Source organism: Poromitra crassiceps (assembly GCF_964638095.1).
Source record: "Poromitra crassiceps genome assembly, chromosome: 1".
NCBI lineage: Eukaryota > Metazoa > Chordata > Actinopteri > Beryciformes > Melamphaidae > Poromitra > Poromitra crassiceps.
The window spans coordinates 67,247,964-67,275,285 of record NC_139623.1 but is presented as its reverse complement, the minus strand read 5'-3'; the positions used below and the strand labels follow the sequence as shown (position 1 = coordinate 67,275,285).

At 47.0% G+C, this 27,322-nt stretch overlaps 1 protein-coding gene across 1 annotated transcript in view; it reads left to right on the top strand.

Moving 5' to 3' along the window:
* cmtm7 (CKLF-like MARVEL transmembrane domain containing 7) overlaps window positions 1-27,322 on the top strand; it is a 102,951-nt gene that overhangs the window by 53,652 nt on the left and 21,977 nt on the right. The window lies entirely within an intron of this gene.

Sequence of the window (27,322 nt, the reverse complement as noted above, 5' to 3'; positions counted from 1 at the left end):
ACGGGACACTATAGCCTGGTTCAATCAAGCCAAGTAGCTCGCAAAATCCCTTTCCCTCCACCACGGCAGCATGTCCTTTTCCACCATAAAGCAAATCTTCTGTGTTATTTTCTCTGCTCGGACATCACTACAGCTTCTCTTGGCAATTAGAGATATGATAGTTTGCTGGGAGGACGATGTTCCATCTTCGCCTGGCAATGCAATTGTCGGGTGCTGAGTTTTAACGTGGTATATCATTGACGAGGTACACTTGGCATTTTCGCCTGTTAGCATGAAATGCTCCCACACTGGGCTAGGCCTGGGCGATATGGCAATTTTTTTTATCACGATATGTTTTCTTATATCGATCGATGTCGATATTTATCACGATATAAATTTATCAATAATACTAATTGCACATAAAAAGCACATGAAGAATTTTAGGGGCACAATTAAAATTCAATGCAGAGCGATATAGAATGTATAAGATACGACTCTATTAATCTCTGACCGGTTACAATTAAGTTGAATTCAATTCAAAGTATTCTCATGAGAGAGGCTCAATGCAGCTCATTGGCTATTGTTGTCATTAAATGATAACCCTTTATTTAGTCATCTGTTTGTCCATACTATTCACTTATGGCTTTTTAATGTAACTTGATCCATTTGCATTTTCATCTTATTATAATTGTTCTATGCTTGTTACTTGTTTTCCCTTATCCCACTGGTCTTTGGTGTGCTTATTCTGTTGTGTGTATTGCATTATGTTGTTTTAATCATTAAAACAACATAATGCAACGTTACGTTCATTGCATTAATTACGTTCATTGCATTAAATTAATGCAATGAACGTCTTGGTCCAAGGCTGTTGATTATGCAGCTATAGTTAGCTGCTGTTGGTTTGATAAAGGAAGCAAAGACTGTTTAAACCATAGATGTGTAATGTTATTCGGATAGCTGCTATAGATGGTCTAACAGATAGCATAACGTTAGCAAGATTGTCAAGTATGAAGATATTAACGTTAGCGCGTAAGCTAACGTTAGCGTTAGCTAACGCGATGTAGATGCTAATTTGATAGCATTCATGACAGCCAGCTACCGCTACCCATAACCAGAACTACTGTCTGCTGCAGCTTTATCTCACGCGTGTACAAATCCATCTGTTTATGTTACTCTTGCCAGGCCAGGCTCTAACTGGTTAGTAACAGCAACTCAGCCAGCCGACTGCGAGGCTCTGAGCAGAAGGGATTCTTCCGCAAACGCGTGCATCACATGGTTTATTTTCCATTGATGCCATTGGTTCCACTCAGTGTTGCCTTCAAATACCCCCCAAAAATGACACGTTATTCACAATAAGCATTGCTGTGCTAAGCTGCGGTCATGTTTCTGAGGGGTTTTGAACGCAACACTGAAAATATTTTTATCAAAATTACAGCTCATAAATTTATCATCGTTATCGTGGCCGTTTTTTTCGTGAAAATTTTCGACATCGTTTTATCGCCCAGCCCTACACTGGGCTGCGTTTTTCTCTTTTGTTGCTAGCACTAGCGCGCTCATCTTGCTATCTGGTCTCTCAGTCTGTTTGTTTCCTGAATCTCTCCAGTCCACCGATCATGTGACTACTTCCTCACGTGACCGCTCCTTCTATTGTTTGGGTGAGATGCCCTCTGCTGGACTGGTGGAATAACACAGTGTAAGCTCTGGACATTGAGGTGATAACAACGTCGGTCAAAACAGTTAATTAATTTTAATCGGTTACATTCTTAACGGCAGTTAACAGACTATCGGTTAATCGTTAACATCCCTTTGGATTCTGAGAATAAAGTTAGAATTCTGAAAATAAAGTTAAAATTCTGAGTTTAATGTCAGAATTCTGGAGGGGGGAAATGGGGGGGGGGGGGAATCACAACTCTGATAACAATGTTCTGAGATTAAAGTCAGAATTCTTCCATAATGTCAGAATTTTGAAAAAGAAAAAAGTTTAGATTAAAGTCAGAAATCTGAGATTAAAGTCTTCTCATATTAAAGCCCCACTCAGTAAGTTTTCCACTGCGCCCTCTGCGCGCATTATTATCTTATTATTATTATATTATCCCAGTTTGGCAAAAAAGATGATGTATTGTAATGGTGTCCCATTTCCTAGGTAATTGATTCCAAACCCTACCCCTTGTTGCTCCATTTTGAAGGGCAAGGGGCAAAGTGTGGGGCATCAAAACCCAGGGGTCAAAATAAGAAATGGGATTGGCCACAAGTCACCAAGTCACCATGTCAACAATCAGGGTGGGGATTTCATGACGGCCATCACCGCCAGTGCCCCGCACTCTGAGGGAGCTTCTAAGTCTACCAATGTGACGGCAATACCCAGAATACCTTGCGCCCTGAAGAAGGCTGTGCTCCTGTCGGGATGAAGGGGAACAGAGGAATCGCCATGACAACTCTTCAAACATGTTCCATTGACTTTTTGTTTTTCTTTTAATGATGTTGGCAAGTAAAACAACTTGGTTAGGGTTAGGGGTTGGTCATAATAAGTAATAAATATGAAAAATGTTCAGCTGAAGTTGTGGTTTGGGCTTGTGGCTTGATGGCTAAGGTGTTTGCCTTCCAATCTGAAGACCGCGGTTAATAATGTTTCCCACTTGGGTCGGTAGCCAGGAAGAGAGGAGTAGTTGACGCTGATTTATATATACAGATGCTGAAGAATTTCTGGAAGTGGAAGGTGTATGAGAGGCAAGAAGAATGATGAGATTTAGGGACGGGAGGAAGGAGGTGAGTAGGAGTATGTGTTTGACGTTTGAAGTAGAGTTGACACCGAGAGTGTGAATGGATTATGTGTCTTACAGAGTGAGGCCCTTTCAGAGAGTCCCTCTGAGGTGTTTTGGTTGTCAGGAGTACGGGCATGACTCTGAGGTGTTTTGGTTGTCAGGAGTACGGGCATGTCACTCTGAGGTGTTTTGGTTGTCAGGAGTACGGGCATGACTCTGAGGTGTTTTGGTTGTCAGGAGTACGGGCATGTCACTCTGAGGTGTTTTGGTTGTCAGGAGTACGGGCATGTCACTCTGAGGTGTTTTGGTTGTCAGGAGTACGGGCATGACTCTGAGGTGTTTTGGTTGTCAGGAGTATGGGCATGTCACTCTGAGGTGTTTTGGTTGTCAGGAGTACGGGCATGACTCTGAGGTGTTTTGGTTGTCAGGAGTACGGGCATGTCACTCTGAGGGGTTTTGGTTGTTAGGAGTACGGGCATGACTCTGAGGTGTTTTGGTTGTCAGGAGTACGGGCATGACTCTGAGGTGTTTTGGTTGTCAGGAGTACGGGCATGACTCTGAGGTGTTTTGGTTGTCAGGAGTACGGGCATGACTCTGAGATGTTTTGGTTGTCAGGAGTACGGGCATGACTCTGAGGTGTTTTGGTTGTCAGGAGTACGGACATGTCACTCTGAGGTGTTTTGGTTGTCAGGAGTACGGGCATGACTCTGAGGTGTTTTGGTTGTCAGGAGTACGGGCATGACTCTGAGGTGTTTTGGTTGTCAGGAGTACGGGCATGACTCTGAGGTGTTTTGGTTGTCAGGAGTACGGGCATGACTCTGAGGTGTTTTGGTTGCCAGGAGTACGGGCATGTCACTCTGAGGTGTTTTGGTTGTCAGGAGTACGGACATGTCACTCTGAGGTGTTTTGGTTGTCAGGAGTACGGGCATGACTCTGAGGTGTTTTGGTTGTCAGGAGTACGGGCATGACTCTGAGGTGTTTTGGTTGTCAGGAGTACGGGCATGTCACTCTGAGGTGTTTTGGTTGTCAGGAGTACGGGCATGACTCTGAGGTGTTTTGGTTGTCAGGGGTACGGGCATGTCACTCTGAGGTGTTTTGGTTGTCAGGAGTACGGGCATGACTCTGAGGTGTTTTGGTTGTCAGGAGTACGGGCATGACTCTGAGGTGTTTTGGTTGTCAGGAGTACGGGCATGACTCTGAGGTGTTTTGGTTGTCAGAAGTACGGGCATGACTGAGGTGTTTTGGTTGTCAGGAGTACGGGCATGACTCTGAGGTGTTTTGGTTGTCAGGAGTACGGGCATGACTCTGAGGTGTTTTGGTTGTCAGGAGTACGGGCATGTCACTCTGAGGTGTTTTGGTTGTCAGGAGTACGGACATGTCACTCTGAGGTGTTTTGGTTGTCAGGAGTACGGGCATGACTCTGAGGTGTTTTGGTTGTCAGGAGTACGGGCATGACTCTGAGGTGTTTTGGTTGTCAGGAGTACGGGCATGACTCTGAGGTGTTTTGGTTGTCAGGAGTACAGGCATGTCACTCTGAGGTGTTTTGGTTGTCAGGAGTACGGGCATGACTCTGAGGTGTTTTGGTTGTCAGGAGTACGGGCATGACTCTGAGGTGTTTTGGTTGTCAGGAGTACGGACATATCACTCTGAGGTGTTTTGGTTGTCAGGAGTACGGACATGTCACTCTGAGGTGTTTTGGTTGTCAGGAGTACGGGCATGTCACTCTGAGGTGTTTTGGTTGTCAGGGGTACGGGCATGTCACTCTGAGGTGTTTTGGTTGTCAGGAGTACGGGCATGACTCTGAGGTGTTTTGGTTGTCAGGAGTACGGGCATGACTCTGAGGTGTTTTGGTTGTCAGGAGTACGGACATATCACTCTGAGGTGTTTTGGTTGTCAGGAGTACGGGCATGTCACTCTGAGGTGTTTTGGTTGTCAGGAGTACGGGCATGACTCTGAGGTGTTTTGGTTGTCAGGAGTACGGGCATGTCACTCTGAGGTGTTTTGGTTGTCAGGAGTACGGGCATGACTCTGAGGTGTTTTGGTTGTCAGGAGTACGGGCATGTCACTCTGAGGTGTTTTGGTTGTTAGGAGTACGGGCATGACTCTGAGGTGTTTTGGTTGTCAGGAGTACGGGCATGACTCTGAGGTGTTTTGGTTGTCAGGAGTACGGGCATGACTCTGAGGTGTTTTGGTTGTCAGGAGTACGGACATGTCACTCTGAGGTGTTTTGGTTGTCAGGAGTACGGGCATGACTCTGAGGTGTTTTGGTTGTCAGGAGTACGGACATGTCACTCTGAGGTGTTTTGGTTGTCAGGAGTACGGGCATGTCACTCTGAGGTGTTTTGGTTGTCAGGAGTACGGGCATGACTCTGAGGTGTTTTGGTTGTCAGGAGTACGGGCTAGGGGTCGACCGATTATCGGTTTGGCCGATTATTATGGCCGATATTCATCATTTTGCCGATTATCTGTATCGGCATTTTCATTGGCAAATTGCCGATATAATAAATTAATTTCAAAATGCGCTAAAATGGCTTTGCTCCACCCGGGAGGAGCCTCTTTCCCCCTCTTCACAAAAACATAGTGACACTGCAGCAGGGCCCTGACTCCCGCAAATAGGACTTTCTGATTGGTTAAACGTCAGGAGGCTCAGCCTATCAACACTCAACAAGGAACAGTCAACAAGGAAGAAACAACAATGGCTACTCTGAGTCTGCACCATGGTCTGCACTGAGCGAGCCACAGACAGCATTACATCCACCACGTTTTGCACAGCAGAGAAGGACAGCTCCAGAGCGAGCGGAGCACTTTAAGGTATGGTATATGATCATGCCCAAGTGAATAATAAACATCAAAATCCTCTACGCTAACATTGCAACAACCCTACATCCTACAATCATATGTTGTAGGCTACTTGTATGACGAGTTAACGCGAAACCATTCCACTGCGCAGTTTCATTGAAAATCCAACAATGCACTTTGTTGGTTGATAGTTAACGTTATATCTTGGGAGTAACATGGTGCCAGTGCAGCTGTAACGTATTTTATCGTTATGGGTTCGTGGCATTTTACTGGCCATAACGTTACTCCTCTAGCCGGGCGCTTCTCGCTCAGCTAAATGCTAAATGCCCCGGCTGGCTTTTAATCTCACTCAACCGCAAGCGTTTGTGTTTTCCGGGCCGCGGTAATGTTTTTACTTTCATCCCTTAATGTTAGACAACGGAGACAATGAGCTCCCGTTACATTACAATAAAACAGAAACATTATTTTACTTACCAATGGCTGTTTTCCTGACATGTAATCCCTTTGCTGAAAAACGTCCTCTGCTATCAGTCAGACACGTTAGATCTAGCCAGATCATTATGAAAAGTACAACCTAATCTTTACCTAAACTAATCCAAAAAATAAGTTAATCTTATCCCAGGTGACCTAACGTTACAAGCCGGGACAGAACAGGGACGAGGGTTAACGTTACGTTATTATATAATAACGTTTGCTCCGAGTTGAAACGGTGCGTGTGCCTGATAGCTTGCTATTAGCATGCTAGCTAGCTTACTAGTAACATGCTAGCTATCAGGCACATGCACCGTTTTAACTCGGAGCAAACGTTATTATATAATAACGTAACGTTAACCCTCGTCCCTGTTCTGTCCCGGCTTGTAACGTTAGGTCACCTGGGATAAGATTAACTTATTTTTTGGAGCCTGTAGCTCGTCATTGACTTGAGATATGTGTTACAAAAATCCATTCTGTAAAATTGGGCGACCGTGATGTGTGAAAGTGTAATCTTGTACATTGCTATTTATGTTTTGGAAACGTGAATAAACAAATAAATACAGTTTGGAGGATATATTTGTTGATTTTTACTTTTCTCACCAATATAAAATAGAGACTGTCTTAAATGAAGTATAATCATTAGGCTATGTCAGCCTGCCCCCACTTTTAGCTCAATTCAGTTGGCTTTATTGATATGAAGGTTTACAATGTCAGCCAAAGCACGCACGCACACACACACACACACACACACACACACACACACACACACACACACACACACACACCATTGTAAACCTTCATATCAATAAAGCCAACTGAATTGAGCTAAAAGTGGGGGCAGGCTGACATAGCCTATATGCTGTCTATATGCTCTTGTCTGTCTGAACGACTGAGTGACAAACTGTATGACGTGTGTGTGTGACACATCTGTAACTCTCTCTAAATCCTCATTGCAGATGGATAAAGGAAAGAAAAAAACCACAAGTGCAGTATGGGACCATTACACCCAACCGACACCAGGGAAGGCAATCTGCAATACCTGCAAACGGCCGTCAGCATGGGAGGAGCCCTAAAAAATGCCAATACGTCAAACCTGTGGTCCCATCTTAGAATTCATCACTATGCCTTGTTTGGAACCGCCACACAGCAGAAGGAAAAAGAATCTCAGGAGGAGACGCCTCCATCTCAGCCTACAATCGAAGAGATGTTTCTGAAACAAAAAAAGTGGCCAAATTCTGATGCGAGATCTATAAATTTGGATAAACTAATTATAGAGATGATCGTCACTGACAACCAACCTTTCACAGTGGTCCAGGATGCTGGCTTTAAACGCCTCATGGCTGCAGCGGAACCACGATATTCACTGAAAAGTGAGAAACATTACCGCACTGTAAAGCTGTATGATCTTCACGCCAAGGTTGTGGAAAAGATAAGAGCCCTCATCCGACCAGAGAATGCTGGCCACTCACTCGCCTTCACTACAGACTGCTGGTCTGGATCAACAGAGTCGCTGATGAGTCTAACATGCCACTTTATCGACAATGAATGGAGCAGAAATCAGGTTGTTTTGAATACAACAGCGATGCATGGATCCCACACCGGGGAGTATATCCGTGAGTCATTCCTTACCATGCTTGAAGATTGGAAAATAAACAAAGACCGCGTAGCACTTGTGCTTCGAGACAGTGGAGCAAATATGGTGAAAGGAATGAGGCTCGCTGAAGTTCCACACCTCAGCTGCACAGCCCACTCATTGCAACTTGTAGTGAATGATGGTCTGTCAAGTCAAAGAGCCGTCATAGATCTCCTAGCGATACTAAAGAAGTGTGTCACCCATTTCCACCACTCGATCCTTGCCAAGCAGCGTTTGAGTGACATCCAGAAGGCCATGGGCCTGCCACAACACCAACTAATCCAGGCAGTTCCGACAAGGTGGAACTCAACGCTCCACATGCTGCAAAGAGTTCTTGAGCAAAAACGTGCTCTTAACATCTACGTTGGCGACCATGAAGGATTTACGTCTCCTACTGTTCACCAGTGGGACATTGTGTCCAATCTGGTGGAAACGCTCCTCCCAATCGAGGAAGTGACACTAGAGGTGAGCCATAACGAGTCATCAGCTTCCTGCATCATTCCCTGTCTGACCGTGCTGAAGATGCTACTTGAAGATGAAGGGCCCACGACTCAAGGCATCAGAACGCTCAGGCAAGTCATGAGGGAGAGCCTGATCAAGCGTTTCTCAAAAATTGAAGAAACGAAGACTGTGGTGCTGGCATGCCTCTTAGATCCTCGATATAAGAGTCATACATTCTCCTCTGATGCTACACTGACAAAGGCCAAAGAATGGCTGAAAGAGGAGGTGGAAGGTGCCACAGAAGAGACCAGGCAGGACGAGCGAGCTGCTACAGAGGGAGCCAGTGTGGGAGAGCAGGCTGCCTCAGAAGAGGCCAGTGAGGAAGAGCAAACCCCCAAAAGGCAAAGGAGAGAACAGACGCCTCGTCATCGTAGCCGGATTGATGAGATGTTCAGTTCTCTGCTGGCACCCCACATCGGTGAGCCGCAGACCAGCCCCCGCATCTGCATTGAGGAGGAGTTACATCAGTACCTCAAGGAGCCAGTGATCGACAGGCGTAAGGGGGGGGATCCACTCCAGTGGTGGAGAAAGAATGAAGGGCGCTTCAAGCTCCTTGCCACACAAGCAAGAAAGTTTCTTTGTGCACCACCCTCATCTGTTCCGAGTGAGCGTGTCTTCAGTGAAGTCGCTGCAATTTATGAGAAGAACAGAAGCCGTCTCACTGGAGAGCACGCAGAGAAACTCTGCTTTCTGCACCACAATGTCGTGCTGCTGAATTGGGACTATTAATTCAGACTCAAAATTCAGACTTGAGCTTAGCCCTCATTCACATTAACATTGGTTACTGATATAACACACAGATACATACATTTGTGACCTTACATTTTCAAGGACAGGTATTCAATCCAGACCCACTAGAGAGGTGGCCCTATTCGTTGCCCTGAAAAGTACATTTCCTTCAGCCTCTCCACCTGTTCTGCACCTGGCTCTTTTATAGAAAAAAACATTTCTGAATTTAGATTATTTGCATATTTGATTGTGACAGATTGTGACCGTGTCAATGTCTTCAACCCCCCCCCACCCCTATACTCTATTGTATTTTTTTTGTAGCTAGGCTAGAACTCTGAGGGGTTAATCTTCACTAAAATCCTGTAGTCTGCACAGCAACAAGGCAAAGTTATGATGTGCAATTTGCTTTAAAAAAAGTAAAAGATTAAGATAGTCTATTGAGCTGAGTAAATGACTGTGATAGTTGCACAAAGTGCTACAAATTAAAGTATTATTAGTTTTGACTTTATATATTACTTTGTTTTAAATAAAACATCCTCAGGGAGCTTGTTAAAATTGTCAGTTAACAACAAATGCTGCTGGGAGCTCTGTGCCCTTTTTGTTTTAAGACATGTAGGCTACATGTTGTAAAGTTTGCACAGTGCTAATGTGTAATTTGCTTAAAAATGAATAACACTTCAGGGAGCTATTTTTGTTTTATTCAAATCTTCAGTTAACTTGATAATAGAAATAATGATAGAACCCGCACTAAAGAATGCTTTACTTCTTAAAAATCTGACAGCATTTCGCGCCTCATCTCTTCATCAGGTCATCTTACCTCAAGTCTTTAGAGCTCAAGTGTGTGCGGGTTCTATCATTATTTCTACTGTATTTGTAACCCAGCACCCCTCAAAGTGATGTGCGTATTTTTTCATTTTTCATCAGTTAACTTGATAAATGCTGCTGGGAGCGCCATGCCTTTTTTGTTTTAAGATAGCCTACATGTTAAGTTTGCAGCACAGTGCTGCTGATGTGCAATATTAGCTTTAAAAAAAAACTTCAGGGAGCAATTTTTCTTTATTTATTCAAATGTTCAGTTAAATGTAGAAGAAATGCTGCTGTGAGCTCTGTGCCTTTTTTGTTTTAAGAGTAGTGCCTGTCTATTCTACATGTCCATGTTGTAAAGTTTGCACAGTGTGTTGATGTTCAATTTGCTTGAAAAGGTGTCACTGACTATTCGGTTCAGCAAAATGACTTTGCAATAGTTACTAAGTAGTAAGTACAAACTTGAATTTGTTTTTTTATTTACTTAAAAAAAATAAAGCTTCAGGGAGCTATTTTGTTTATTTATTAATATTTTCTGTTAACTTTATTATAAGAAATGCTGCTGTGTGAACTCCCTGCACTTTTTGTTAAGATAATGTGAAGTTGAAAAGTTCTGAATCAGAATTCTTTATTTCAACCAATATGCATATAGCATAGAATTGACTTGGTTCAAGTTGTCTAATAAACATGATACTTATGCATTTCAACAAGTTTTTGTGTTGGAGTTTGTGCTATTCTACATTTTGACACCAAGATTTTAATTTTTGCTGCAAATGTATATCGGTTCCAAATATCGGCTATCGGTCATTTTGATTACCGATAATCGATATCGGTATCGGCCCTGAAAAACTGATATCGGTCGACCCCTAGTACGGGCATGTCACTCTGAGGTGTTTTGGTTGTTAGGAGTACGGGCATGACTCTGAGGTGTTTTGGTTGTCAGGAGTACGGGCATGACTCTGAGGTGTTTTGGTTGTCAGGAGTACGGGCATGACTCTGAGGTGTTTTGGTTGTCAGGAGTACGGACATGTCACTCTGAGGTGTTTTGGTTGTCAGGAGTACGGGCATGACTCTGAGGTGTTTTGGTTGTCAGGAGTACGGACATGTCACTCTGAGGTGTTTTGGTTGTCAGGAGTACGGGCATGTCACTCTGAGGTGTTTTGGTTGTCAGGAGTACGGGCATGACTCTGAGGTGTTTTGGTTGTCAGGAGTACGGGCATGTCACTCTGAGGTGTTTTGGTTGTCAGGAGTACGGGCATGACTCTGAGGTGTTTTGGTTGTCAGGAGTACGGGCATGTCACTCTGAGGTGTTTTGGTTGTTAGGAGTACGGGCATGACTCTGAGGTGTTTTGGTTGTCAGGAGTACGGGCATGACTCTGAGGTGTTTTGGTTGTCAGGAGTACGGGCATGTCACTCTGAGGTGTTTTGGTTGTTAGGAGTACGGGCATGACTCTGAGGTGTTTTGGTTGTCAGGAGTACGGGCATGACTCTGAGGTGTTTTGGTTGTCAGGAGTACGGGCATGACTCTGAGGTGTTTTGGTTGTCAGGAGTACGGACATGTCACTCTGAGGTGTTTTGGTTGTCAGGAGTACGGGCATGTCACTCTGAGGTGTTTTGGTTGTCAGGAGTACGGGCATGACTCTGAGTTGTTTTGGTTGTCAGGAGTACGGGCATGTCACTCTGAGGTGTTTTGGTTGTTAGGAGTACGGGCATGACTCTGAGGTGTTTTGGTTGTCAGGAGTACGGGCATGACTCTGAGGTGTTTTGGTTGTCAGGAGTACGGGCATGACTCTGAGGTGTTTTGGTTGTCAGGAGTACGGACATGTCACTCTGAGGTGTTTTGGTTGTCAGGAGTACGGGCATGACTCTGAGGTGTTTTGGTTGTCAGGAGTACGGACATGTCACTCTGAGGTGTTTTGGTTGTCAGGAGTACGGGCATGTCACTCTGAGGTGTTTTGGTTGTCAGGAGTACGGGCATGGCTCTGAGGTGTTTTGGTTGTCAGGAGTACGGGCATGTCACTCTGAGGTGTTTTGGTTGTCAGGAGTACGGGCATGACTCTGAGGTGTTTTGGTTGTCAGGGGTACGGGCATGTCACTCTGAGGTGTTTTGGTTGTCAGGAGTACGGGCATGACTCTGAGGTGTTTTGGTTGTCAGGAGTACGGGCATGACTCTGAGGTGTTTTGGTTGTCAGGAGTACGGACATATCACTCTGAGGTGTTTTGGTTGTCAGGAGTACGGACATGTCACTCTGAGGTGTTTTGGTTGTCAGGAGTACGGGCATGTCACTCTGAGGTGTTTTGGTTGTCAGGGGTACGGGCATGTCACTCTGAGGTGTTTTGGTTGTCAGGAGTACGGGCATGACTCTGAGGTGTTTTGGTTGTCAGGAGTACGGGCATGACTCTGAGGTGTTTTGGTTGTCAGGAGTACAGACATATCACTCTGAGGTGTTTTGGTTGTCAGGAGTACGGGCATGTCACTCTGAGGTGTTTTGGTTGTCAGGAGTACGGGCATGACTCTGAGGTGTTTTGGTTGTCAGGAGTACGGGCATGTCACTCTGAGGTGTTTTGGTTGTCAGGAGTACGGGCATGACTCTGAGGTGTTTTGGTTGTCAGGAGTACGGGCATGTCACTCTGAGGTGTTTTGGTTGTTAGGAGTACGGGCATGACTCTGAGGTGTTTTGGTTGTCAGGAGTACGGGCATGACTCTGAGGTGTTTTGGTTGTCAGTAGTACGGGCATGACTCTGAGGTGTTTTGGTTGTCAGGAGTACGGACATGTCACTCTGAGGTGTTTTGGTTGTCAGGAGTACGGGCATGACTCTGAGGTGTTTTGGTTGTCAGGAGTACGGACATGTCACTCTGAGGTGTTTTGGTTGTCAGGAGTACGGGCATGTCACTCTGAGGTGTTTTGGTTGTCAGGAGTACGGGCATGACTCTGAGGTGTTTTGGTTGTCAAGAGTACGGGCATGACTCTGAGATGTTTTGGTTGTCAGGAGTATGGGCATGACTCTGAGGTGTTTTGGTTGTCAGGAGTACGGACATGTCACTCTGAGGTGTTTTTTTTAGTTGTCAGGAGTACGGGCATTACTCTGAGGTGTTTTGGTTGTCAGGAGTACGGGCATGACTCTGAGGTGTTTTGGTTGTCAGGAGTACGGGCATGACTCTGAGGTGTTTTGGTTGTCAGGAGTACGGGCATGACTCTGAGGTGTTTTGGTTGTCAGGAGTACGGGCATGTCACTCTGAGGTGTTTTGGTTGTCAGGAGTACGGACATGTCACTCTGAGGTGTTTTGGTTGTCAGGAGTACGGGCATGACTCTGAGGTGTTTTGGTTGTCAGGAGTACGGGCATGACTCTGAGGTGTTTTGGTTGTCAGGAGTACGGGCATGACTCTGAGGTGTTTTGGTTGTCAGGAGTACGGGCATGTCACTCTGAGGTGTTTTGGTTGTCAGGAGTACGGGCATGACTCTGAGGTGTTTTGGTTGTCAGGAGTACGGGCATGACTCTGAGGTGTTTTGGTTGTCAGGAGTACGGGCATGACTCTGAGGTGTTTTGGTTGTCAGGAGTACGGGCATGACTCTGAGGTGTTTTGGTTGTCCTGACAACAAAACACCTCAGAGTGACATGCCCGTACTCCTGACAACCAAAACACCTCAGAGTGACATGCCCGGTTTAACCCATTGATACCTGATGCAGCATTTGTGTGTGTATCCCTTTAAGACCGTCTTAAAGGGATACACACACAAATGAGGGATATACACGCAAATGCTGCATCAGGTATCAATCAAGCGATTAATCGCCCAGCCCTAATAGGCAGGCAATATCATAGTCTTAAACGATAGGCAGGCAATATCAAGTCTTCTCTCTCTCACTCTCCAAGTCCCCATAGTCTGAAACTATAGGCAGGCAATATCATAGGAATATTACAAATATTGTTGTGATTAGAGATGCACCAACTGGCCAGCAGGTGACTGGAATTGGACGGTTTTCAGCTGACCGCCGACCGGCAGATTCTGTGCTGGTCAAATGAACATGCATGTGCTGCACAACTGTTCACGTAGTGCGCACACAGCGGCACGGAGTCGGACCATCGAGCACTGTGCTCTATCGTAATATACAATTTTGGATATCGGCCAGCCCGGTGGTTTTAGTCCGGTTGGTTTAGTTGTGTTTTGTGTTGTGCTTTGTTTTGTTTTGTCTGCTTGTGTTTGAGTCTGCTGCAGCCTGCATGGAGCAGCTTGTCCTGTGATTGATTACTAATCAATTAGATGTGCTTTGGCTCGCTCTGTGAAGTGCTTAGAGACAAACTGACATGACCTGGACACCCCCACGTTCTGCACACAGCCTCTTCATGTGCTCAATCTGTTCCTCTTCTCATTTCAGATTTCATGAACTTGCTTGATGCTTTCATTGCTGGATTATAGGAATTTAAGGGACAGTTCACCACAAAATCAAAAATTCATATTTTTCCTCTTACCTGCAGTGCTATTTATCCATTAGATCATTTTGGTGTGAGTAGTTGCCGAATTTTGGAGACACTAGGTTGGAGATTCTGGAGATGATGTGCCATGGCTGCGGTTATGGAAATCGCCCGCTCCACAGTCTCCCAAAATCGTGACTGACAGACAGACAGACACCACCGATGATATCACTGATGACATCACAATTGCTCAAGTGACATCACTGATGACATGACATTCGTGACTGATACTGCCGCACAGACACTGCCACCCACCCGCTTAGCCAATTTGAACTCGGTCGTAGAGATGTCTGCCTTCTCTACAATACAATGGAACTGGATGGCACTCGGCTTGTGGTGCTCAAAGCACCAAAAGAGAATACATTTGAAAAGCTCAACAGTCTCTTTCCAGAAATCATGACCTGGGGCCGGATTCACAAAACCTTCTTAAAGGATGGCTTTACTGCTTTTCAACCAGATTTGTATCCTTACAATGTCAGTAGTATGAGTAGATGGGCAGCCTTTACCTTCCCTCAGTAAACCCTCTTGGCTGTACTGCCTTTTCATTCACATTCACAATGCACCGCTCTGACGCGTTTTACGTCACGACCGCGTCAGAGCGGTGCATTACACATGGGCTGTAGATTAGAACTACAACTCTTTTGTGTGTGTGCCCGCCTCTAGGGGGCTCCACGCGCTGAGAGAGCGGCGTCACAGCTCCCAAATCAAAACACTCCGTCAGCCATCTTTTCTGCCCGCATCGGTCTGCTAGCTAACTTAGCTCACACTGCTAAAGCAAAGCTACTACGACTGAACCATGGCTGAAGGAAAATTATTCCTGATGAAATTGAAGAGTTTGATATGGATGAAGACGATTTCCAAAGTGTGCTAATAAACTGTGACATTCAGGGCTACTTAACGCTATATGAGCCAGAATACAGTGCAGAGGAATTGCGCCGTATGGAAGAAGAAGAGGCAGTTGAGCAGGCCGCCCGAGACGAACCAGAGCCCGGCCCCGAGCCTCCCCGTGCCGGGGACAAATTCTGCATCGTGCCGCTGCCACAAATGTGCTCCGATGGAGACAGAAGAGGAGTCACTCTGCTACAGCGAATTTCACAGAGGACTTCTTGAAGAAGTCGCTGAATATGCCGAGGAACGAGAGGGATGTGTAAGGTTGCATCAAAGTTTTGGACCACACATGGATCGTTGGGTTTTAGAGACTTTTTTGAGGAGACCGAAAATAAACTGGAAGAGACAGCCAAGGCCAGCAGCATCGAGTAAGTATTGTAATAGCAGAATGTGTAACAATACATTACTGTACTGTTTTGGTCTTAGAAGAGTGGCGTCTGGGAATAAATTAAATAATGATGTGATGATGTTTTTCATAGCGATATGATACGTCTAACAATACGTTACTATACTGTTTTGGTGTCTGTGTAAAGTTAGTCCTGATAGCTAGCAGTAGATTATGATGATAACCAATCTTTTTTTGCATAATACTATTTAGCAGAACATTTGTATGTAACGTCAAACGCCAAATGTTACACTGAAAATAGGCTTGCCGTTCTAATATTGTTTTTTCTTTGTTTGTTTTTTTGCAGACAGTAGGCTCTTTCACACCGGCCTTGAAAGCCGAAAAATGCACGGAAAATAGGATTCGCGCCTCCGATGTGAAAGTCGTGAATGCGCTTTGGTGGACAATTGTTTTACGCCTTTTGTCCCGCGACGGGAGGTAGTAACAGCGCCGGGTTACCTGGCAACCCGCCTCCACTTGAAAGGTCGTCGCAGCGAGCCGGAAAAGGTGGGAATGGTCAGCTCATTCATAAAAAAATTACAGGGGAAATCACCTCATGTGATCAAGAAAAGTGCAGGAGTGAAAGTAAAAAAAGTAGCCTATACAATCATGACTGCAGGGACGCCAGGAGGAATGCTCCGTGCGGTTAGGCTTTATGCTCAAACGATGTTGACATTAGTAGGTAGGCTACAATTAACGGATATAATAATAAGCTTCAGAGGGCTATAGCTGTCTGTGGCGAGTTGGTCTGACTCAGACCAGGTTATTCCCTCTCGAAATCAGCTCTGTGCATTCCCTTACAAAAACTACTAATGTTATTAGTCATGTGCATTTATAGCCCATACTATTCCCCCGACGAACGTTATGCAGACTGCAGCTGTTTGATATGCGGGCGGTCGTGTATCGTTTCAATTTTAGTAGGACACCATATCGATCTGCCCGCCCACCTTGCGAGTGCGGCGGCGGAGCCCGTTTTTGGTGAGTCCGCCCACCTATCCTCTCCCAGCTCAGCGGACTAGGAGAAGGAGGGAGGGAAGTATTGTTGTTGAATTAATTCGTTCATCATACAGTAGCCTAGGCTACACTAACCTATGAAAATATTTATTTGGGCTAGGAGGAGCTGGAAATCCCTCCGCTCGCCAATCCGGGAGCAGGGGATTTCACCTGAAAGTACACCACAGCACGGGAAAGTGGCCATGCTGCTTGGCGCTGTGTGAAAGCAATTTCTGTGGCGAGGGTGCGAGCTTTGCGGGACTCCTAAACGGCAATTTTTGCGCGATCTGTGTGTGAAAGAGCCTAGTGTCACCCGACAGCCTATCGACATTTCCTCGAGTGGGTTCTACAGGGCGAGAGACCTGGGAGGCATCGTCGTATTGTTTTGCCAGCGTGTGTTGTGCAGGCGATTAGAGCCATGTACGCTTCACCTGATGGACAATACCGTGGCTTCCACCAAACAATCCATGACATAGAAGAACTATTTGAACTCTTAGAATTAGCTAGGCATACATTTTGCATTTTCTGTAGGCTACATCTTGGACAATACCATGCCTTCCAGCAAACAATCCATGACATAGAAGAGCATTCATTTTTCATTTTGGCTACATCTTGGACAATGCCGATTAGAACAACTCTTTTGAACTTTGAACTACGCTTTTTGGACATCCATTTTTCATTTTACATAGTGTTTATTGTCAGAACTTGTATTCAAATTTCAAATATATGTTGCTTTTGGTTATTTGCCACTTTAATCAGTCATGCCGGTATGGGGTTGTAAAAACTGTAGCCAATAGGTTGATATTTACATTAGATGCAGTAGATTATTTGAGGTCTTGAGCAGTTATTGCTGGCATCTATTCATTCTGCACCTGCATCAATACTTACTACTGTGTTCAACAGAGAAACACAAATGTTTTACTGTTGTAAAAACAAAGTATAAACACATTGGATGCAGAGCTGTTGATTTTCACACCAACCTATAAAATGTCTTGATTTATGCCAGTAGAAATCACACATCAATTTGTAATAGAAATCCTACTGCGTGTTACAATCCCCAAAATACTTCATTTTCTAAGACAGTGGTTCTCAAACCTTTCATGTCAAGGACCCCTAAACTGACCAAATTAGTCCACTGACCCCCATTTGATAAGATTATGTTCCAGAGCACCCCATCTGATAAGATTTTTGCTTTAGACGTTTTATCACAGAAAGTGTATGAAACCCATGAGCAAAATAGTCCTACATTCTGTCATTGTGTTACTTATGGATGGAATTCACATCTGAATGAAAACATACTTGAATGATTTCAAATCCTTGACTTGCTAATCAATTCCAGTCTGTTTGAGGTCTGATTGCATAGTGCACACCCCACCCCACAGATGAGGACACAGTGGTAAGTGATATAAAAAGAAATACAAATAAAATTTATAATTCACAAATTAAAATTCTGGTGCCATGAACATGATCTATGCCAAGTCCTGGAAAGGCAGTGAAAATGTAGGTAGGGAGGGGAGGCTGGCCAGCGAGGCTAGTGAAAATGTGACAAGTGCATACATAAAACCACTCAGAAATGCTCACATTTTGGGATGAAAAAGGTGACGGTCACCTAAAGGTGACTATTTTCACCCCTGCAAATCCTACGTAGTCACATACAGAGAATTTAGCCAGAAATATATTTGTAAGGGTTACTTACACCAGATTATCTTGCAAATTAAGCCCTTTTCGAGTTTGTTAAAATTCAAGTATATCCATAACCTTGAAAACAAGACAGGTAAAATCAAGCATTTTAAAACGAAATCAAAATGAATAAAATATGTACATTGCAGTTATTGACATAGAGCTGTAGATTTTTATTGCAAGCAGTCTTCCCTCAGTCTTCTCCGACTCTGAGCTGGGCTGGAGCTGTCTCCGTGGCTAGAAAAGAACGTTCATAGTCCTCCTCTTTGAAATGGCGACTGCAAACTCTCAGGTCCAAGCTAGCTGTAATGTAGCCCCGGGCCTGTTTGGGTCGTGTCAGGGTCGTGTCAGGGTCGTCGTCGGAAGACATGTGGACCTATTCGCGGGTAGTTGATGAAGCTGGGGTGTTGTGGAACTTGATGGTTGGGGCTGCACTGTTCGAGGTTTTGGGAACGGTTGCAGAGATTGCGATGGTATGATTGGTATGATTGGTATGACCCTTGATGAGAATTTATCAATCACTGGCCAAGGCCTGCAGGAGCAGGCCCTTATAGACTCGAATATGACATCACCTGTGTTATGACATCACATGTGTTATGACATCACCAGCGAGGCCATTGGAAGGCATGATTGAGACACTTGGTGGAGACACAGGTGGGTCACAGGTGGATCGTGACATCATCAGTGATCGATGACATCATAGTAGGAATGGTGACGTCATCCTAACAGTACCCTCCCCTCAACGGGCGTCACCCGGCGCCCGATCAGCCGCAAGGAAATCCCGAATGAGCGCAGCGTCAAGGATGAACCGGCGGGGAACCCAACTGCGTTCCTCGGGGCCGTACCCCTCCCAATCCACCAGGTATTCAAACCCACGACCCCTGCGTCGCCTGTCCAACAGCCGCCGGACCGTGTAGGCAGGGTGGTCGTCGATTAACCGAGGTGGCGGGAGGGCCGCCGCAGGAGGGCACAAGGGACTAGAGTGGACCGGCTTGACCTGGGATACGTGGAAAGTATGGTTGATGCGACGGAGAGAAGCGGGTAGAACCAAGCGGACAGCCGCAGGGTTCACAACCCGCTCAATAACAAAGGGCCCGATAAAACGGGGCGCAAGCTTCCTTGACTCAACCTTCAAGGGAACGTTCCGAGACGAGAGCCACACTCTCTGACCCGCTGCATAGGCAGGGGCCGGTGTGCGGCGGCGGTTAGCCTGGACTTGCGTCTTGGCAGAGGAACGTAATAGCGATGCGCGAGCCCTCTTCCACGTGCGACGGCAACGGCGCAAATGTGTCTGCATGGAAGGCACCGCAACCTCCTCCTCCTGGGAGGGGAACAAGGGCGGCTGAAAACCGAAGCAGCATTCAAAGGGAGACATGCCGGAAGAGGCGTTGGGGTGCGTGTTGTGGGCGTACTCAACCCACGGCAACTGGGCACTCCAGTGGGAGGGGTCAGCAGCTGTGGTGCAACGCAGCATGGTCTCCAACTCCTGGTTGACCCTCTCGGCTTGGCCATTAGTCTGCGGGTGATAACCCGACGAGAGGCTGACAGTCGTGCCAAGAGCCGTACAGAAGGCCTTCCAAACCTGAGAAATGAACTGGGGCCCCCGATCGGACACAATGTCAGACGGAATGCCATGTGCCCGGTACACGTGTAAAACCAAGAGGTCCGCCGTCTCCTTGGAGGACGGGAGCTTAGGAAGTGGAATAAAATGAGCCCACTTAGAGAATCGGTCAATGACGGTCAAGATGACGGTGTTCCCATCGGATGTAGTCCAGGCAAAGTAACTCATTTTGGAACCAAAAAACAAACTAATTGTAAAAGAATTTTTTGCAGCTTAGATCATTTCTATGAGGTGTCCAGAACAACATACTAAAAGTCCTAAGAAATCCTAGTTGAGGAAATATGTTTAATTCTCATCAATCCAAGATGTGTGCCAGTAAGGCCAGACAACAATACACCCCAATGGGGCTATTTTTTCCCTTTACTCCTATCAAAATGAAACTTTACACAATGAAAGTACCCATGAAAAGTAACATTTTTTGTATTACAAGTTTCTTTGAAAATGAATTTGAATATGCAAATGAGCTATACACTAATCGAATATAGGCTACCCAAAATATACCCGCATAGGAGTAAAGGAAAAAATGAAGCCTATCACAATCAAACCTCACACAGTGAAAGTATACATGAAACGGAACTTTTTTGTTTTACAAGTTTCTTGGAAAAATCTATTTTAAATATGCAAATGAGCTCAACACTAGGCCTAATTGACTTGTCCAATAAGCCATACAGTCACAAGTAAAACAGGGGCCAAATAACTAACACATTCATGTCTATTCAGTAAGTTAACCTATGCATAAACAAGATAAATTTGAAGTCACTTGCCACACTTACCTGGGTCACTTGCCACAAAAAGGCAATGCGATGCTACTTCAAGATGAAAAGTAGTTTTGACCTTAAGCAAAATGTGTCTACAGTAAAATGTCTAGTTAGAAAGGAGTTGGTAACTTAAAATGTTCCGATTGGGTTTCTAGCCTAGATATTGCTGTTGCTAGCTTCTCATAACACTGCAAAGCTACTTTACAAACGGTGGAAGTCTGATGTGTGGCCCGCCTGGTCTGAAATACTTGCTTACTACAAAAAGAGAAGCAGTTTTGGTGTCTGGCAAAATGATTTAAAGAGCTGGAATGTCTGGAAAGTGTGTCTATCTGGTTTTTCATCTGTCTTCTGTGTGAGAATGAATCGTTTAGTTGGTAAGAATGACTTCTGCCATTAGGGAAGTACGGTGGTGCAGTGGTAAGCACTATCGCCTCACAGCTCGAAGGTCGTGGGTTCGATTCCCATCTGGGGACGAGGTGAACGCTGAAGGAATGCGTGCCCGTCCGCATGTCCTCGAGTGCCCACCGCCCGGGTGGGGTCGGCAAAAGGGCCTTTCTGTGTGGAGTTTGCATGTTCTCCCCGTGCCTCCCGGGGGTTTCCTTCGTATAGGAACCCCCTTCACAAAAACATGCAATATCCTGGTTGCTAATGTGGTTCCTCCTCTGGTCGTTAAGGGCGCCTGTTCAGAGGGAGGGGAACTGGTTGGAATAGCGTGAACCTCCCACGTGCTATGTCCTACCGGTGAAGCTTCCTCTGTCAGGTGAAAAGAAGCGGTTGGCTGACTGCCCATGTCTCGGAGGAAGCATGGAGCCAGTCTCGGTTCTCCCCAGATCGGCAGAGGATGGAGTAGCAACCAGGATTGAGAAATCAAGTGAGCACTAATGGGGAATAAAATGGGATAAAAAAAATTGGGGGGAAAAAAGAAAAAAAAAAGAAGAAAAAAAAAGAATGACTTCTGCCTGTTATCTCGTAATCTTACCAACAATACCAATTATTTGTAAATCTACCAGCCCAAAATGTAATCTCACCACGTTACTAATGACTAAGATGGCTATTCTGACTTTCTGTCATGTCATTAGGTTAGGCTTGTTTGCAAATAAAAAATAATAATTTAGAAAGCAACTGGAGGCAAGATTGTGCAATCAATTCTTAAGGTCAATATAAGTCTTTTTGTGGCAAGTGACCCAGGTAAGTGTGGCAAGTGACTTCAAATTTATCTTGTTTATGCATAGGTTAACTTACTGAATAGACATGAATGTGTTAGTTATTTGGCCCCTGTTTTACTTGTGACTTTATGGCTTATTGGACAAGTCAATTAGGCCTAGTGTTGAGCTCATTTGCATATTTAAAATAGATTTTTCCAAGAAACTTGTAAAACAAAAAAGTTCCGTTTCATGTATACTTTCACTGTGTGAGGTTTGATTGTGATAGGCTTCATTTTTTCCTTTACTCCTATGCCGGTATATTTTGGGTAGCCTATATTCGATTAGTGTATAGCTCATTTGCATATTCAAATTCATTTTCAAAGAAACTTGTAATACAAAAAATGTTACTTTTCATGGATACTTTCATTGTATAAAGTTTTATTTTGATAGGAGTAAAGGAAAAAAATAGCCCCATTGGGGTGTATTGTTGTCTGGCCTTACTGGCACACATCTTGGATTGATGAGAATTAAACATATTTCCTCAACTAGGATTTCTTAGGACTTTTAGTATGTTGTTCTGGACACCTCATAGAAATGATCTAAGCTGCAAAAAATTCTTTTACAATTAGTTTGTCGTAAAACGCTACTTTGCCTGGACTAATGGGGGGAGTCCGGTTATAAAGTCCATGGCCATATGAGACCAAGGGCGACGAGGTATAGGAAGGGGGCGGAGAAGGCCTGACGAGGGTTTAGTCGAAGTCTTGTTTCGGGCACAGACCGGGCAAGCGGCGACGAACTCCCTAGTATCCCCCTCCATGGCGGGCCACCAGAAGCGCCTGCGGATGAAGGCAAGGGTCCGTCTAACCCCGGGGTGACAAGTAAGCCGCGTCGAGTGGCCCCACAGAAGAACCTCAGAACGGGCGGAGTCAGGAACGAATAGACGTCCCGGCGGGACTCCCTTTTGGTCAGGCTGTCCCTGTTGGGCTAGACGGACACGCGATTCAATCTCCCACGTTACCGCGGCTACAAAACAGGCCGCAGGCAACACGGGTTCGGGCTCAGCCCGTATGTCAGCAGAGAATTGGCGGGACAGGGCGTCTGGCTTGACGTTCTTAGAACCCGGTCGGTAAGTTAGGGTGAAGTTGAACCTCCCGAAAAACAGGGTCCACCTGGCCTGCCGAGAATTCAATCTCTTAGCGGCCTGGATGTAGGCCAGGTTCTTGTGGTCCGTCCACACGACGAACGGGAGCTTGGAACCCTCCAGCCAATGGCGCCACTCCTCAAGAGCTGACTTGACTGCCAGCAGCTCACGATCGCCGACGTTATAATTGGCTTCAGCGGGTGAAAGCTTACACGAGAAAAAGGCGCAAGGATGGACCTTATGATCCCCAGGGGAGCGTTGAGAGAGAACAGCCCCAATTCCAGTCTCTGAGGCATCAACCTCAACGATGAACTGCAGTTCTGGGTCAGGTTGGGAGAGCACGGGAGCTGTAGAGAAACGGCGTTTGAGCTCGCTAAAAGCAGTCTTGGCCAGGGGGGTCCACCGAAACGGAGTAGAGGTGGAGGTGAGGGCGGTAAGAGGGGAAGCCACACTGCCGTAGTTGCGGACAAATCGTCGATAAAAATTGGCAAACCCAAGGAACCATTGAAGCTGTTTCAAGGTAGAGGGTTCAGGCCAATCCGCCACAGCCGCGACCTTGGCGGGATCCATGCGTAACTCACCTTCGGCAATCACATATCCGAGGAAGGACACAGTGGAAGCATGAAATTCACACTTCTCAGCCTTGACGAAGAGGCTGTTCTCCAACAGCCGTTGGAGCACTAGGCGGACATGTTGTTGATGGTCGTCAAAATCCTGAGAGAAGATGAGGATGTCATCCAAGTAGACAAAAACGAAGAGGCCGATCATATCCCTCAGAATGTCATTTATGAGAGCCTGAAAGACGGCGGGGGCGTTCGTAAGCCCGAAAGGCATAACCAGGTACTCAAAATGGCCAAGGGAAGTGTTGAAGGCCGTCTTCCACTCGTCCCCCTCCCTAATGCGGACAAGGTGGTAGGCATTCCTTAGATCAAGTTTGGAGAATATCTTGGAGCCATGAAGGGGTGGGAAGGCAGAGCTAATGAGTGGCAGGGGATATGTGTTCTTCACCGTGATGTCGTTCAGCCCTCGGAAATCGATACATGGTCTGAGGGTCCCATCCTTCTTCCCCACAAAGAAAAACCCAGCGGCCATCGGGGACGACGAGGGCCTAATGATGCCCGCCGCCAAGGAATCACGGATGTAGGTCCTCATGGACTCCTGCTCAGGGCGGGAGAGGTTGTATAGCCGGCTCCGGGGAAAGGTTGCCCCGGCCTTAAGGTCAACAGGGCAATCAAACGGCCGGTGGGGAGGGAGGGACAGCGTATGCTCCTTCCCGAACACCGGGGCCAAATCATGGTAAACCATGGGAACGGACGACAGATCCGGGGGAGCCGCAGCAGACACCGGTGCAGGGGAGGCCGGAGAGAGCGCGGCGACCAGGCAATTGGCATGGCAATAGGGGCTCCACGAGACCACCTTGCCCTTGCCTGGGGACCATTGGAGGAAGGGTTTGTGCAGGTTTAACCAGGGGCGGCCGAGGACCACGGGAGTGTTAGGACAGTCGGTCACGTGGAAGTGAATTGTCTCCCGATGGTTCCCAGAAAAGCGAAGGTCAACTGGCATGGTTCTTTCAGTAATCTGGGCGAAGCGCTGGCCCCCGAGGGTTATGGCCTCAAGGGCGGGGGAAAGTGGGGCGGTCCCCACGCCCAGTCGAGTAACAATACCGCGGTCCAAGAAGCACCCCTCCGCCCCTGAGTCGACGAAGGCTGGGAGGGCAAGTGGCCGGCCCCGCCACGAGAGGGTGCAATCAAACGACGATACGGGCAGAGGGGCGCAGTCGGTCTGGCTCAGTAGCATCTGCCCAACGGCTACTGAGCCTAGTCTTTTGGTGTCCTGCGTCCTCTCAAGCGGATGGGGCAGTTCTCGACCACATGGTCCGGGAAACCACAATAACGGCAGAGGTTGTCGCGGATACGGCGTTGTCTTTCCTCAGGGGAGAGGGGGTCTCTGCCCGATCGAGAGGGGGGGGCAGCGGCAAGGGCCGCGGTGGCGGGGGGGGCGGGGTGAGGGATGGCGTCTGCGGGGCGGTTGGGTGTCTCTTGGCCCGGCCGAGCTCCCCCGGCCGTGATCATGGACCTGAGCCTTTCGACCTCGGCCCAAACTTGGCCCAAACTCATAACCCCAGCCTGTCCCAAATCGACCTTCAGCCCCACGTGGGCACTCTGCCCAAAGGGGTTGTTTAGCCCCTCCACAGCTCTCACCAACCCGGGACTCTCTGGCCCTGGAAACTGAGGTGGAGCGCTGGCTCGCCACAGGGAGATTTGGTCCGCAATAGCGATGGCCAAATCTATCGCCCCGTCCAAGGGGAGTGACCCACCCCGGAGAGCCATCTCCCTCCCAACCTCACTGTTCAACCCATTTTGAAAAGCCGTGGTCAGGGCGCTATCATTCCAACCTGACTCCACTGCCAAGCTACGAAACTGGCTGACAAACTCACGGACTGAAAGTCCTCCCTGACGGAGCCTCGTAAGGCGCTGACCGGCCTGCTGGCCTTGCATCGGGAGATCATAAACTCTCCGGAGTTCGCCAGAGCAAGCAGCAAAAGATGAGGCAAGTGGGGAGCCTTGCTCGAAGAGGGCATTGAACAACCTGAGCGGAGGGCCCTCCAACAGGTTGGCCAGGAACGCTATCTTCGCCCCCTCGGCGGCATATCGTATAGGCTGAGCGCTAAACGCCAACTGGCACTGGGTTAGGAACTGACGGCAAGAATTGGGGTCCCCAGAGTACTTAGTGGGCGAGGGAATGTGGGGTTCAGGCATGGGCGCAGCAGGGCGCGTGGGCGCCCTGGAAACTCTTCGGAGGTCCTCCTCCGCCATGCCTTCGGCCCGCAGAAAACCGGCGAGCCTCCCCTGGAAATCGTCTCCATACTCAGCAGCATCTAGCAGGGGGGACTGCGGAATGACGCCCTGGGGACGTAGCCCGTCGAGACGGGCCACCTGGCCAGCCAGGAGGGCGTGCCGATCTTCGGCCTTCGTCTGGCCGTCGAGCACGTCCCGAAGGACGTGCGCGTAGAGCGCCTGTCCCCGTTGCATTTCAGAAACAGCAGAAATCAGCGCTGTCAGGGAGGTGTCGCCTGGTGGACCACCTGACGTGGCCGGCGGGGAAACTGGGGTCTCGGGAGCCTCCTCCTTGACTGGCGGAAGTGTGTCCGCTGGATCCGCTTTAGAGTGATTGGGGGCCTCCTCCTTGATTGGGGTGAGAAATTTGCCCGCTAGATCCATTTCTGAGTGATTGATACTGTCAGGGTCGTCGTCGGAAGACATGTGGACCTATTCGCGGGTAGTTGATGAAGCTGGGGTGTTGTGGAACTTGATGGTTGGGGCTGCACTGTTCGAGGTTTTGGGAACGGTTGCAGAGATTGCGATGGTATGATTGGTATGATTGGTATGACCCTTGATGAGAATTTATCAATCACTGGCCAAGGCCTGCAGGAGCAGGCCCTTATAGACTCGAATATGACATCACCTGTGTTATGACATCACATGTGTTATGACATCACCAGCGAGGCCATTGGAAGGCATGATTGAGACACTTGGTGGAGACACAGGTGGGTCACAGGTGGATCGTGACATCATCAGTGATCGATGACATCATAGTAGGAATGGTGACGTCATCCTAACAGTTTGGGACTCGTTATGCTAGCTATGCTAATGCTAGCTACCCAGGGTAGCCGTAGTGATGTTTTACAGCGCTCTGGATCTTTTGGGAAACAATGCGAAATAAGTGCTTTGCCCGTTTCCTCTGCTTCTCTCCTCTTCTTCGCCATGCACGAGCTAACTACACATTTTAACCCTTGCCATTATCGTTTGATGAACAAACTAAGTAAAGCTGAGTAGTAGCAAGTTTGTGTGAAGAATGTTAAAAATCACCGGCCAAGCCTGCGGGCTGGGCATGGACTTAGAAGGCCATGAGCCCAGTGCATTGTGGGAAGTGGAGGATTTCTGCCTCCCGCCCCGAAGTTCGTAAGAAATTAGACTGTTACTAAGAAAATATTGAGGAATTGCACTTAAAGGGATAGTCCGGTTTGTTTGAAGTGGGGTCCTATCAGCTAGTTCGATACACTAACTGAAGTAGGTACAGTGGTCTGCAGGCTGGGCGCATTGTGGAACGAGACCCGGCACTCAGAGCAGCACCCAAACCAGCATTTTCTCTGTAAGTACGGGGGGTCAACAACTAAAACGTAATTTAGCCACCTAAAACACCTAAAACAACGCCCACCTAAACAAATCGATATCCGTGTACATGCACGCTCTATTTTGACAATTTTCAGCGCTTTACTTTTCCGCAAAACAGCAGTTTCATTCGGCACTGCTTTTTCTCCCAACCGTACAACTACCGTATTCCTCCGCTAAAAGCTCTGGCTGCAGCATGAGCGGTTTCTCTTTGATCACGGGGGTTTTTCCTGCTGTTTTCCGGACCTTTCTGTAATCTGGAGAGCACTGTCACCACCTAATGGGTCGGTAAAATAGGTTATACACATTCAACATGCCCCAAAATTTTACAGGAGAGGGATCTGGCTTTGATCCACGTCCCACCGTCAAAAAACGCAATTGAC